This window comes from Suricata suricatta, chromosome 2 (assembly GCF_006229205.1).
Source record: "Suricata suricatta isolate VVHF042 chromosome 2, meerkat_22Aug2017_6uvM2_HiC, whole genome shotgun sequence".
Taxonomy (NCBI): Eukaryota; Metazoa; Chordata; class Mammalia; order Carnivora; family Herpestidae; genus Suricata; species Suricata suricatta.
In genome coordinates this window covers 168791782-168806029 of record NC_043701.1, presented here as the reverse complement: position 1 = coordinate 168806029, position 14248 = coordinate 168791782, and the positions used below count along the sequence as shown (strand labels likewise).

The following is a 14248-nucleotide window of genomic DNA, read 5'->3' as shown; positions in this document are numbered from 1 at the left end:
GAGTACTACATGGCAATGAGAAAGAATGAAATCTGGCCATTTGTAGGAAAGTGGATGGACCTTGAGGGTGTCATGCTAAGCGAAATAAGTCAGACAGAGAAGGGCAGAAACCATATGTTTGTACTCATAGGTCTAACAGGAAAACAGGAGAAATCTAATGGAGGACCAGGGGGAGGGGAAGAGGGAAAGAGAGTTGGGGAGACAGAGGGACGCAAAACTTGAGAGACTATTGAATACTGAAAATGAACTGAGGGTTGAAGGAGAAGGGGGAGGGGGGGAAAAGAGGTGGTGTTGATGGTGGAGGGCACTTATGGGGAAGAGCACTGGGTGTTGTATGGAAACCAATTTGACAATAAACTATTAAAAAAAAAAAAAAGAAAGCCGAGACTGATAGCAACTGAAAAATGGTTCTATATCTCAGCCTGCGAAGCACCCAGTTTCTGACCTCTACTCTGCTTTGAGCAGCAAAGGAAGAAACAGACAGGAGTTGTTTTTGTTTCAAGAACAGTTTGCTGATTTCTGCCACTCAGCATGTGGTATGTGGCAGCCTCTTGATAAGCAGAGCCTTCTTCCCACTTCCTTCCTCTTCCCCTTCTTTTCCTTCCCTTATTTCTCTTCTTTCTCCTTACCAGGCTTTCCCACCATGTACCACATTCCTCTTGCTGGGGACCTTTGTCTTTGTATAATGTGCTCCCGATACCGCTGGTGGTGGCCTCTCCAACCCGACTTCCCTGAGCAGTGTCTGCTGATCCGAGTGGATATGACCCAGTCACTGTCCCTTATATTCTCTAAACCTGTAATCTTCATTTTGGTCACACTATGGAGATCTTTCCCCCAGCAAGTAAAAGTCTGCTATTCTCATTGCTAGAATGTTAATTTTCTAGATGCCTAGATAGAACACAGTAAGATACTTCCGCATCCCAGCAGAATGTCCAAATCATTGATGGTGAGTGTTCAGAGCCACGAGAACACACATATTACTTGAAGGAGTATAAATTGGTACTACTTCTTTGGAAACCTTTGGCAGTATTTACTGATCTAGGAGATACTAGTATCTGCCTATCCTGTGACACAGGACTTCTGTCCCTGAGCATAGAGAACTCTAAGAGAAAGGAGTGTGTATGTCCAGCAAAGGACATGTACATGAATGTTCATAGCAGCTTAATTGATAATAGTCCCAAACTGAGAGCAATCCTCATACCGTCAACAGGATACGTCAACAAATCAGTGTATTCATAGAACAGGATAATAATGCAGCAATGAAAAAGGATGAATTACTGTCACAAGAAGCAAAATGCTGATTGAAAAAAGCCAGACCAAAAAAAAAAAAGACATTTCCATTTAGATAAAATTTATAACATGCATGACTTGTCTATGGTGATGGAGGTCGGAAAAGTGCTTTCCTTTGGGGAAATATTGACGTGGGGAGTATAAAAAGGAGCCAGTTGGGTTGTAGCAAATGTTGTTTACCTCAGTCTGGGTGGCAGTAAATGGGTGGGTACATTTGTAAAACTTAATTAAATTAAATACTGAAGATCTATGTGTTTTATTGCATAACTTACAATGTGTAAGTTTTGTTTTATTTCAAGAGGAAGAGAAGTATCTGGATGAAAACAGTGAGACGTGGGTTCACCCAGCCCTACCGTTAACTTTGCAAGATCATGGCTCCATCATTTCCTCTAGGGACTTCAGCATCAACTCTGAAGAACTGCACCTGGATTCCATTGTTCTCTGGACACTCTGTGCTGAGGTCCATGCCAGCAGTGAGGACTAGGATCCATTGCTCCCCTTTATCTCCCTCTTCCTTTGTCAGCCAAGGAAGCCAAGCTCTTGGCATCTCAAACACCTCATCCTTGGACTGAGCAACTTCCACATGCTTCTCCTTAGGCTGTGGGAATGTGGGTTTCATTTCTTAAGACTCGGGGAAAGAATTCTCAATTAACCCAATTAGGTGACAGAGTTTTCCCTTGTCTTCTTAATTAATTTGAACAATCAAATTAAAATGGTGACAAAAACTTGGCAACAATATTCCCACTATACAGAGTAATCAGAGATGTAGATATATTTCTTTTTATTTTTTATTATTAAAAGATTTGTTTAACGTTTATTTTTGAGAGAGAGAGAGCCAGGGCATGTACAGGGGAGGGGCAGAGAGAGAGGGAGACATAGAATCTGAACAGGCTTCAGGCTCTGAGCTGTCAGCAGAAAGCCTGATGTGGGGCTCAAACTCACAAACTATGACATCATAACCTGAACTGAAGTTTGACACTTAACTGACTGAGCCACCCAGGTACCCCAGGTGTGTTTCTTTTTAAAATTTATTTATTTTTGAGAGATGAGTGGGAGAGGGGCAGAGAGAGGGAGAGGGAGAGAATCCCAAGCAGGCTCTGAACTGCTAGTACAGAGCTTGATGGGCCTGAGCCCACCAAGTCGTGAGATCATGACCTGAGCTGAAAACAAGAGGACGCTTAACCACCTGAGCCACCCAAGTGCCAGAGGTAGATATGTTTTTAAATGACATCATTTTTTAAATAGTTTATTGTCAAGTTGGTTTCCATATAACACCCAGTGCTCTTCCCCACAAGTGCCCTCCTCCATGTCCATTACCCCCTTCTCCTTTCCCCCTCCCTCTTCAGCCCTCAGTTTGTTTTCAGTATTCAAGGGTCTTTCATGATTAGTCTCCTCACGGTCCCCTGTTAGGTTTCTCCTGTTAGACTTATGAGTGCAAACATATGGTATCTGTCCTTCTCCACCTGACTTACTTCACTTATCATGACACCCTCGAGTTCCATCCACTTTGCTACAAATGGCCAGATTTCATTCTTCCTCATTGCCATATAGTACTCCATTATATATATAAACCACATCTTCTTGATCCATTCATCAGGTGATGGACATTTAGGCTCTTTCCATGATTTGGCTATTGTTGAAAGTGCTACTGTGAACATTGGGGTGTATGTGCTCATATGCTTCAGCACTTCTGTACCCCTTGGGTAGATCCCCAGAAGTGCTATTGCTGGGTCATAGGGGAGTTCTATTGTTAATTTTTTGAGGAACCTCCACACTGTTTTCCAGAGCGGCTGCACCAGTTTACATTCCCACCAACAGTGTAGGAGGGTGCCCGTCTCTCCACATCCTTGCCAGCATCTATTGTCTCCTGATTTGTTCATTTTAGCCACTCTGACCAGCAGGAGGTTATATTTCAGTGTGGTTTTGATTTGCATTTCCTTGATGATGAGTGACGCTGAACATCGTTTCATGTGCCTATTGGCCATCAGGATGTCCTCTTTGGAAAAGTATCTTTTCATGTCTTCTGCCCATTTCTTCACTGGATTATTCATTTTTTGGGTGTGGAGTTTGGTGAGTTCATCATCATCATTAATATTTCGCCTGTATAATAAATAAAACAAATTATCAGCACTCAGTTCTGGTAATGAAAGTACCAATATTCAGTACTCACACATGGTAATGTTATCATAAATTGACCCAAACAGTTTGGAAAGCAATTCAGAAATAATTATTAAGAGCCATAAAGATGCTCATATTCTTGGGGTCAATAAATCTTGCTTCTGGGAATCTATTTTTAAAAGCATATTCAAAGTGTAGAACAAAGATACTCTGTTCACCAAATGAAGATGGGGTGAGTTACCTTGTGATGCTTCTCTGTACATTCTGAGTCCCATAGCCTCTCCCTGGTTCTCAAAGTGTGGTCCCTGCACCAGCAACAACAGCAGTACCTGGGACCTTAATAGAAACACAAATTCCTATGCTCCAGTTCAGACTTGCCAATTCAGAAACTCTAGGGGTGGCGCCCAGCAATTTTGGAGTTAGCACACCTCCAGGGGATGACTGTCCGCTTAAATCTGAGAGCCGCTGACCAATCTTGTATTAGAGCCTCTGGGACCTGGATGAGAGCAAGTAAAGGGAGGAAGCGGGTGTGCATCCTAATTCTGCACAACCTGGGCTTTCCGTCCTCCTCAACTTATCCCTGGCACACAATCCATTAGGCACAGTTCTCTTTCTTGATTTCTTTGGCCAATTTTCAGAGGTTTCCAGCTACTGTCAATATGTATGGGACATCTGCTAAGGACACTAGACTGGGCAAAATGGAGAGAGGAGGGTCAGGAGAAACCTGTTTAACACATTTGTTTCCTCTTCAAGTTGCATACAGGCAGTGCAAAGATGGTAGGGATCATTCCGTGTCACCCTAAAACGAGGGCTGATAAACACAATAATAAATTGTCATGTGTAAAGTTCCTTAAAAAGACAGCATCCCTTGCTCCTCCTGCTGCCCTGCGTGGGGAGAGAGGGAAATTCTGCTGCAGGACAAACCTGTCCTCAGGTGAGTGTGACCTAAGGGTGGTTCACATGAGGGGCCTGCTCACCGGCTTGTGTGGCGCTGCCGTGTTTACACCCCCACCCTGAGCCTGGCTGCTTACGCACAGCACACTAAATGTGGCTGCCGCGCTAATGTGGACAAATTGGCAATTACAGCAGAAATAATGATGCCCTGGACTTTTGTTCCCAAGCCTGTGCTTGTGGGAGATTGTCTCGGTCGGCTGCTGTCTCCTGAGTCAGGTACTGCGCTTGATGCCTCTGATGCCTCCGGAACCTCTCCCTCCACTTTCCCTGGAAAAGAGCAGCCTTGGCAATTTGCCAGCTCTGTCTAGCTCATCCCAGCCTGCTCAGTGGCTGGGGCTGCCACCACCTGGGTGCACCTTCCACAGGACCTGGGACGGGCAGGATCGGGGCAGGGTGTGCTCCATTCAGCCTTAGCAGGCTGGCCTGAAGATATATCCCACAAATTAATTTAGTTAGGTTGGGCTCTACTAGCTTTGATACTTACCAAATGAAAATGTCAGCATGGGCACATGGGTGTCCTTATGTGCTGAACAACAGGGTGACAGGCTGGATCCTCCTGCAGTCACAAGGCACTGAGAAATTTCTCTTTGGTTTGCTCATGTGAACTTGGTTATCTATTGGGACACCTTAGGGTTCTTTTCCCCAGCTAGGTCTGCAGAACTGATCTTTATACTCACAGTGGGAAGGATTAGAGTCAGTAGAACCGGACTTTTCATGATGTACATGGAGACTGGTGAAACATGGACTTTAATTCAGTAGTTTGGGCACGGGGCCCAAGTTCTGTCTTTTTAAGAAGGTCCCAGGAGTTGTTGATGATGCTGGTTTGTGGACCACGATGTCAGTAGCAGGACTATGGAGCAGGGACGGGCCAACATCTGTTGGAAACACAAGGGGAACTTAGACAAATGTTGACATGTGTCCTCCCCCTGCCACTCTGAGATTGTGATCATTGAGTTGTGGTGTGACCTAGACTTTGGAATTTTTAAGACCCTAGGTGATTATAATATGCATAATCAGTTGGGGCCCACTACTGATAAAATACACAGCTGGCACCTGAGAGACTCATCAGTGGCTCAGTTAGCAAAGGAACCAGGTTGAGGGTGAATGTGACATCCGCTGATGTCACTTGTGGAGTAGGCTTGTTCTGGGTTCTCAAAGCTGGCTGGGCTTCCAGATCACCTGGAAATGCGTTAGAACTCTGGAACGTGGACCATCATCCCAGATGTACTGAATTTGAGTCTGAAGTAGGATCCCGGAAATGTCTATTTTTAACAGGCTCCTCAGGTACTTGGGAATAGCCGGCCCACCCTCTCTCAGGGGCCTGCCATAGGGGGCATTTATTAGCCCCTCTAAGCCACCTACTGTTGCACATTATATATGTATTATTTGAAGTAAAATCTGCTCTGCTCCTACACATCTTCTAAAGATTCCATGTGCTGCAGTTCCTGTCCTATAATAGCTATCAGTGGCTGCCTACAGTGCCTGAGACTCACTCATATGATTCCCAAACTCTGGGACCTACCCAGGCATTGCTTCCCCTTGTAGACTATTAATATCACCTTGACCTGACCTTTACGGAAGAGGACACCATGGTCTTGCTAGGCAAGGCTGTGCCTGGAGTAGGGCTCTGGGCTCCATGATTTGGCATTTGTGGTCCTCATGAACTTGGATGCCCTCTAGAGGCAGGTTCCCTCTCTTTGAGGTACCTTTTCTGGTTTTGAGAGCTAAAGCCCCTACTTGCTCTTTGTAGTTAGAGAAAGTTCTATCTCCTTTCTGTTCTTTATACTTTTTGCACCTGTCAGAGACAGTCCATATTTAGAATAAAGTATCTTGGAATTTTAGAGCAGACAAGGCTCTGTGGGTATCCCCATCTCTGCCTGGGCCTTGCTCAGAGCAAACTGGGGTCCTTAACATTCCTGATTGTACCACCTTGAGCCTTTTTGTCATGTGACATTTGCCAATGTTAATCCCCCCTTTCTTTTGAGAATCAGCTTCTACTTCTGTCTTCCTATTCATATCCTTCCCATCCTATAATATTATGCCAGTTCTCCTTCCTCTGTGAAACTTGTCCATGTGAAGGATGGTAGGATCTGGTATTAGAAATGTAAGATGGCTCATTGGATAATTGGCTGAGCTGTCTGGAGTTTCTTCTGCTAAGTATGGAGCACCAATGAGTTGGAAAATGCTATAGTCAGAGCTCTGTGTGATATTGAGAATAAAATACCGGAAGTGGGGACCATTTATGATGCTACTGCAAAAATTCAAGTGAGAGATAGCCTCTCGTAGGGTAGTATAAACAGAGAAAAGGGAATAAAAATGAAAAACAATGAATAATTTCTCATAAAGAGATAAGCAATTGTTTAGATATATTCGGTGGTTTGACTCCCACCTCCAAGGAGATAATGCCCATGAAAGTGCTTTCACAAACTGGAAAGTGATATGTAAAAATAGGATGTTGCTATTACCAGCTCACTCCTCATCAGTTTATCTAAATCTTGGAAACACTATTAGATTTAATGATTATCACAAAAAGGAGATGAAAACTAAAGCTGTGGTATCTGTAATATGATGACAAGATATTTCATCAAAAGGAGGTTATCCAAATAACGTGTCTACTGTAAAGGCAACACAAATTGTAAGTCTGAAAGTTCTGCTTCAGAATGGCATAAGAATGGAAATTTCTCAAGTGAGTCATTCTACAGGACAGGCTGTTCCTTTTGGCTGTTCTATTCAAGCTACTCTCCCATCTCCGAAGTTTAAAAATACATGTCTGAGTCCCAGTGGAGTCATCCTCGACGGCTTGGTACACCAGTTTATGGTTTAGATTCAGGAAACAACTTGACTCACCTATTTCTCCACTGGGTTTTTAATAAAACATTTCTCAACATAAGCTTCTTTCAAATAGATGTCCATGTGTTATTTCCAATGGGAAAATGGGAGATGAGTAGAGCAGGCAACCACTAAAATCTAATGGGTTTCTCTCAGAATCCAGATGCATTATAAATGTTTTAAGGGAAGAGAATCATGTCTTCATTCTCTTAGCATCCTTTAAAGATCCCAGCAAAATATCTGTATCAGAGTAGGTGATGAATACATATTTGTTAAATTAGAGGCAATTGCCGTAGTTTAAAAGTATTTGTCTACCTGCTAGTAAAGACACCAGAACATTCTGATTAACACATTTATACCAAAAATATATGTGAAATGTCTATCATGGAGTTAGGGCTTCGTTCTGGTGTTTGATTGAAACTAACAGAAATCGAACTCAAGATGGTCGAAACTTCTTTTGAATTTACTCCTCTTTGTGATAGGACAGGGATATCTTGGGGAAAAATGTTAGCTTTTCACCTTTAATCCCTGCTTGCTTTTGTGTTGGGTTTATTCTCCTGCTGGCTCTCTCCTTGTTATGGAAACATGGCGCCAGGAGCTCCAGGCCTGCCTTCTATAGGTTTTACCAAGTTGGGGAAAAAACACAAAACATTTCTTCCTCTTGTTCCAGCAATAGTCTCAAACTGACATGAATTCATACTCATTCCTTAACCAGTCACTCTCACCAGGGAATATGAAACTGACCCCTGGATCTAAAGGACAGGTCCAACTCTACCATAGCCAGTTGGGCTGAAGTAGAATCAATTCTGGACAGGAAAAAAGTAGTAGAAACCCATTTCAAGACTATTGACACATTGATCTGAAAGAAATCTCAGCCTGTGCTTACAGTCTGGTGCAGTATTTACACAATTTACAGACTGTGCCTCAAAATTAATCCACTTTTATTTCATTTATATTCCTGAATAGAATTCAGACAGGCAAGTCTACTTTCACAGACTATTCAAATGCAAGACGTTTAGTGTAAAATTTTGCATCAGGGACTCCTCAATAAATGTTTGATCAAGTTGAAGCACAACTTCTCCGACAGTTAAAATAACTTTGCTTAATCTTCATTTCATCCGGCCCTCAATTAAGTGATTAAACGTTGTCTTAAATTAGAAATCAGTAGTGCCTTCCAAAAAACCTTATGCAAACACATACATTCCTAAGGCATATTTTCCATGGCACTCATTCCTTAGAGCGTGATCCCTGCTGGTTACATGGGTTAGTTTATGTGCCTTTCAGAGCCTTTGAAGTCCAGGGATGCTCCTAGTCTTTGATGCTGAAGCAGCACCATGGAATGAAAATAAGAAACCACCTCTCATGGAAGGGGCTACCACCATTGACATACAGATGTGATTTCCTGTGCTCAGCCTTGCCCTTGTCTTGTGCCTTAAGGTAGGATTCCTAGGAGCAGAGCCAGAGATAGGATTCCTGTGTAAGTGTTTTCTTGAACGAATGCTCTGAGGTACAGTCTGAAAGAAGCAAGGGAAGAAGGAGAGATCTGCCAAAAACTTAGACAAGGAGGAGAGGGTTTAGCTTCAGTATGAAGGTATAGGGGGCTGTGGAGTATGAGTGGCACCACAGAGCTGTCCCGGGGGACAATCAAGGGCACAGCCTTTGATATGGCATATTATTCAGTCATCAGCTGCAGTCCTCTTCCCCTCCTCCATGGCAGATTGTGCCTTGAGTAACTTCTAAGGCGTTGCTGTGGAAAGCAGTTCCTGTTGATAAAGATACTTCTTAATAGAAGGGTGGCAGCTGTCTTTGAGTTCTGGAAGAAGGATGAGAGCTCCAGCCTGTAGAGAGGACCCAGCTAAGGCTCCAAAGCTTTGGCTGTCGCAGTGGTAAATCACAAATGTGTGGATGCTGAGATCAGTCTGGTAGATGGCTCATTAGGTTGCAGAGTCAGTATGACAGCAAACGAATTTTGAACACACACATTTGTGGCTCTATTCCCACTGTAGGAGATTTTATGGCTGCCTGCTTCACCGTGATGTGTGATTGGCAGTACTGTATATAAGTTGTTATTTTCTGGGAATAATGGAATCTTTGCTATATTGCAACAGAAGTGCTTTCCCTTTGGAATGCTCCTAAGACATCCCAAAGATTTTCATAATAGCTCTGTTTTTTAAAGGAGCATCAGGTTGTAATTTATTTTCCAAATTTTTGAGGTCAATAAGACTACAGGAAACAATAGATGTTATAATCCACCTTAGGTCTTACCGTTTAGTGGGTCATTGGCATTTCGGAACAGACAATGCGAGGAAGAAGGACAGTTTCCAGTTTTCATCTAAGACTAGCTCCAGTTAATTAACTGAAGTGCATCATTGTGTAGAGGGGCAGCTCCTAAGGAGGACAGATAAAAACACGTTTCATTTGCAGGAAAAGATTAAACTGGACCATGATGGAAAGATAGCCAGGAAATAGAAAGGGAATTCCTTCTAACAAAGAATTCTAAACTGGCCCATGTTGGAGTTAGGGCCTATAGAATACCTAGTCCTTTCTAGTTCTTGCTTTCTGTGTCAATGGGAATATCCAGAGACTTTCTCTAGCTGATTAAGCAGGTTTTTAAGGGGCATCTGAGTGGCTCAGTCAGTTAAGCCTCTGAATTCAGCTCAGGTCATGATCTCATGTTTGTGGCTTTGGGCCCCATGTCGGGCTCTGTGCTGACAGCTCAGAGCCTGGAGCTGGCTTCTGATTCTGTGTCTCCCTCTGTCTCTTCCCCTCCTTGCTTATGCTCTGTCTCTCTCTGTTTCAAAAATAAATTTAAAAAAATTTTTTAAAAACCCAGGTTTTTAAAACTGTATTCAGCATCGGGTTATAGTACCTGCAATAGAAAATTATGGGCAGGAGTTTAGGGAGTAAAGGCCATTCTCTGCTGGTTTAGGGCTGGAAGGGTTTGGTTGTGGATTGCATAGAAGATGAAATTGCTCTCATTTGTAATTACTTTGGAGACAGGGAAGGCTGTTCTGGTCTTTCTAAGTTAGAAAGAAGCTCGAATGACATATAAAAGCTATGGCTTTTTATTCACAAATAGTGATGCTGAAGAATGCTAACCTGGGTTTTCTACAGTCTTTGGAGGAGCTAAGTCATCATTATCTTGTTTATGTGCAAAAGATAAAGGTTAAGTAGATGAAAATTTACTTTGATAAAGGCAATATGCTTCTACCATTCTGTACTTACAACCCATCTGCCTCATGATACAGTTGTTTGTTGAGTACAAGAGGCATCCAGTACTGAGCATGTCCATGTGTGTTCACACGTCTTAGGTAAATGACTTTGTTTCTCTCTCTGTATAAACGCTGGGCAGAGCACATGTGAAGTGGGGATACAGAAGGCAATATCCCAGTGAAAAGATGACCTTGAGAAGGGCAGGGACAGGTGGAGAGAGGCAGGCTAGAGAGATGGGGTTGCATTGCACTTGCCCAGTAGTGATGGTGGAGTCCCGTTTTGCATCCCTGCCCCCACCCTAACCCAAGACAAAGTAACTTGCCTAAGATCCAACTGGTGGTTAGTGGGAGGCACATCTAGGGCTTCGTGATGCATGTCCCACCTCCCAGGGTTTTCTACTACAATTGGAATTGGAAGACATAACCCATGACTATTACCAAAGAAAAACGAGAGCTGGACAATCATGGACGTGGTAAAACAGAATTTACTCAGGAACTACTGCAATAGAGGAAATGAAACCTCCATATAGATTGGAGCTCAATTCCATGTACTGCGTGGGCAAGTTGGGAGTTATAGCCAAGGAAAAGGGTGGAGGTCAGCGGATGGAAAATTGCTAAGAGGACACATCAGGGATAAGGGAGGGGGTGGTTCTGGCTAAACTGACCTGGCAGGATTCATGCTGAAGGCAGGCCAGAGGGATCATACATCACCTAGGGAATTTGATCAGATATTGACGGTGAGGAATTCAGGCTTCTTACTAACACTGGACTTCACAAGAACAGAGATGGAAGCCAACTGCGGGGCCTCGACAAGCAAAGGGCTCAGAGAGGCCCAACTATAGTTTGGTCAAGAAGAGAATCTTTGGGGCACCTGGGTGGCTCAGTCAGTTGAGCAACTGACTTTGGCTCAGGTCATGATCTTACGGTTCATGGGTTCGAGACCCGCATCCGGTTCTGTGCTGACAGCTAGCTCAGAGCCCGGAGCCTGCTTCAGATTCTGTGTCTCTTTCTCTCTCTGCCCCTATACTGTTAATGCTCTGTCTCTCTCTGTCTCTCAAAAAAAAAAAAAAAAACAAAAATAAATAAATGTAAAACACAAAAATAAAAAAAAAGAGAGAATCTTTGTCACTACATAACCCTTCTCTGAAAATCCCCTTAATCATTTTCTGGCTTTCTTCCAGAAATGGGGATCGTACCTTCACTTCTACCCACCACAGAGGGATTTTAAGACAGAAGCTACACAAATGCTTTGGAAATGGTAAGCCATTGTTTCACTATAAGGACACCTAAGGGTTGATTTCTTTAGGACCACACTGCCTCCCAGACTTCTCTTCCTCTACCTGGTTATTCATCACTGTCTGTGGCTGCTCTTTGAGGAGAAGGTAAGAACCTACTCTTTCTGATTATTTGGAATGCAAGTATTTGGAAATAGTCTTTGCCCTGCTGAGAAAAGGTGTCTCCCTTCAAAAGGCCAGGTGTTTATTTAATGATGCATCAAAGACTGTTTTGGAGACTTTTGTATTCTAAAGGGAAAGAGTGAGAAACACATTTTCAGCAATCAGCTTTCAAGTCTTATGCCAATGAGTAAGGTATTACAAGAAAACCTGGAAACATTACAATGGACAAACATTTCTCTACAATTTCTGGCAGAGATGCAAGGAAAGAAGAGCCATGTGCAACCCGTGCTCAATAAGGAACACTAGGTTATGGTTTCTATTTCCTTCTTGAGATGTGGGTTAGCCAAAGGCAAAAGAGCTCCAACCTCATCAATCAGTAACTCTTCAGGGAATGAGTTAGCTTTGAGCACTGTATTAGGTGCAGTCAAAAGGCAGGGTGGAACAGAGGAAAGAATATTGGAGAGACCAGAAAGACTTCACCTCAACTGACTCACTATGTTTCCCTTTTCCCTTTGGCTGCTGGAGAACTCAGAGCCAAATAGGTGGCTCTGAATTAGTATTTCCCGCAGAATTTTCAAAGGGAGCTTGTATTACTTGTTTCTTGGAGTAGCTTTCAGACTCCTTATGTCCCTGTCCTTGCATTTTTGTCTCTTCCTCTACTAAATTATCTTGTATAACATATCCTGCTAAACTGACCAAAGCTTCTTTGGAACGATAAAGGGGGGTCAGAACAATTGAATTGGGCTGACCATTCCTCCTTTCTGAGGCTGATTAGAACTTGGCTGGCATCCCTTCCTGCCCTAAGATGCAATGAGGCCATGAGCTTATGATCAAATTAGGAAGAAGATACTAAAAGCCTGAGAATACTACTCTGAAAAATATGGAATGGGCCTAGGGCAGAACAGGACAAATGACAAGAGAATGTTAGTGCTGGAAGGGAATCTGACAATCTGAGCGTCTCTACCACTTTTTTTTTTTTTTTTAACAAACAAGGGAACTGAGGCCCAGAGAGAAGTATGTTGCCTAAACTCATAAAACTGGTACTTGAAGTTCTGGACTCTAACCCAAATTTGTGTATGTGTTAGTACAGGGCCCTCCCTTCACCCCTTTCTATATTCAGCCAAGGTGGGTAGGGATGTTATTTAACATAATGATCATCAAAGTTTGTAGTGGGAGGGCACCTGGGTGGCTCAGTCCATTAAGCACCCAATTCTTAATTTCGGCTCATGTCATAATTTCATGGTTCGTGAGTTTGAGCCCCATGTCTGACTCTGCGATGATGAGATTCTGTCTCTTGCTCTTTGCACATCCCCTGCTAGTGCTTTCTCTCTCTTTCAAGATAAATAAATGAACTTAAAAAGGTTTGCAATGGGAGGTAGATGTGAGTATCCTAGACCAAGCTATGCTTGCCATGGCCAGTTCTTAGAGTATCAGAGTGAAACTAGACCTACCATGTGAAGAACTGTACAAAAGTGGGGAACTACGAGCCTCAGTGCATGAGAAATCTCAGTATGACCTTGGAGGGACTACTAAGGAATGGAAAGTGAAGAGAAACAACTGGTGTCTAAGGGTTCTCAGAGTACTCATGTGGGCAGATTCTCAAGCTCTGACCAGAAAGATACCCGGAAGGGGCAAAAAGGGAATGTTTATTTCACCCTCTGTGCTCTGACTTTTGGTTTTCATTGGTTGTGACTAAGTCTGGAATGTTCTGGGGATGAACCCAGGCTGTAAGTCTTTCTGGCCATTGCAGGGCCTAGTGATCAAGATAGTTTTAGGTTGTTCCTCCTTCCTCAGAGACTCCACCATGTGTTTGCCTCTTGTATGCACTGGCTTGGATTTTGACAGCTTGTCTAATCTGTCAATGCCAAGGTGACTCTAGGAGTAGTCTCCCTGGTGTAGTAAACCCCATTACCTTAGGGTTATCTGAACATTTAATGACCAGTCTTTCTATTACAGTCTATGAAAACAAATCCATTATCTGAGAAGACTTTAGAGAGCAGGCAAGACTTTGGGGGGCCTAAGTGGAGTTGGCATAACTGACAGAAAGAATGGTTATTTTGAGCATTAGTAATTGCCACCAACCACCATTCAAAAACATCTTTCTATAATTAATACATTTGGAGACAGATTCCTTGGTTCCAGTGATTTCTCAGTAGAAATGTCAACTTTGTCATTTTCTTCCTGATGTGTGGCATCTCTAATTACAAAGTATTTTGGAGCTGAAAATTACAGATGGTTTTTTGGAGTGCAACTTTAAAGATGATTTTGATGAGGTTCCCATGTTGCTTACCCTCCATGGCTGGCCCTTTATCTCATAAGCCTGACTAAGTTTCCCAGGTGGTATGGAATCAAGAGTCAAAAGGAATAAAGCAGCTTGTGCTGACCCGAGGTCTGTATCAAGTGGCAGTAGAACTTGACATTGCTGCTGCCACATGGGTCCAGAGATAA

The 14248-nt window shown here is 43.1% G+C and overlaps 1 long non-coding RNA gene across 2 annotated transcripts in view; it reads left to right on the top strand.

Moving 5' to 3' along the window:
• The window catches only part of LOC115285885, a 77864-nt gene extending 66202 nt beyond the window's left edge, over positions 1 to 11662 (top strand). For both annotated transcript variants that reach the window (XR_003905734.1, XR_003905733.1), the window contains exon 3: positions 11585 to 11662. This is a non-coding gene — a long non-coding RNA (uncharacterized LOC115285885). The remainder of the gene's footprint in view (positions 1 to 11584) is intronic.
• The last annotated feature ends 2586 nt before the right edge of the window (positions 11663 to 14248 follow it).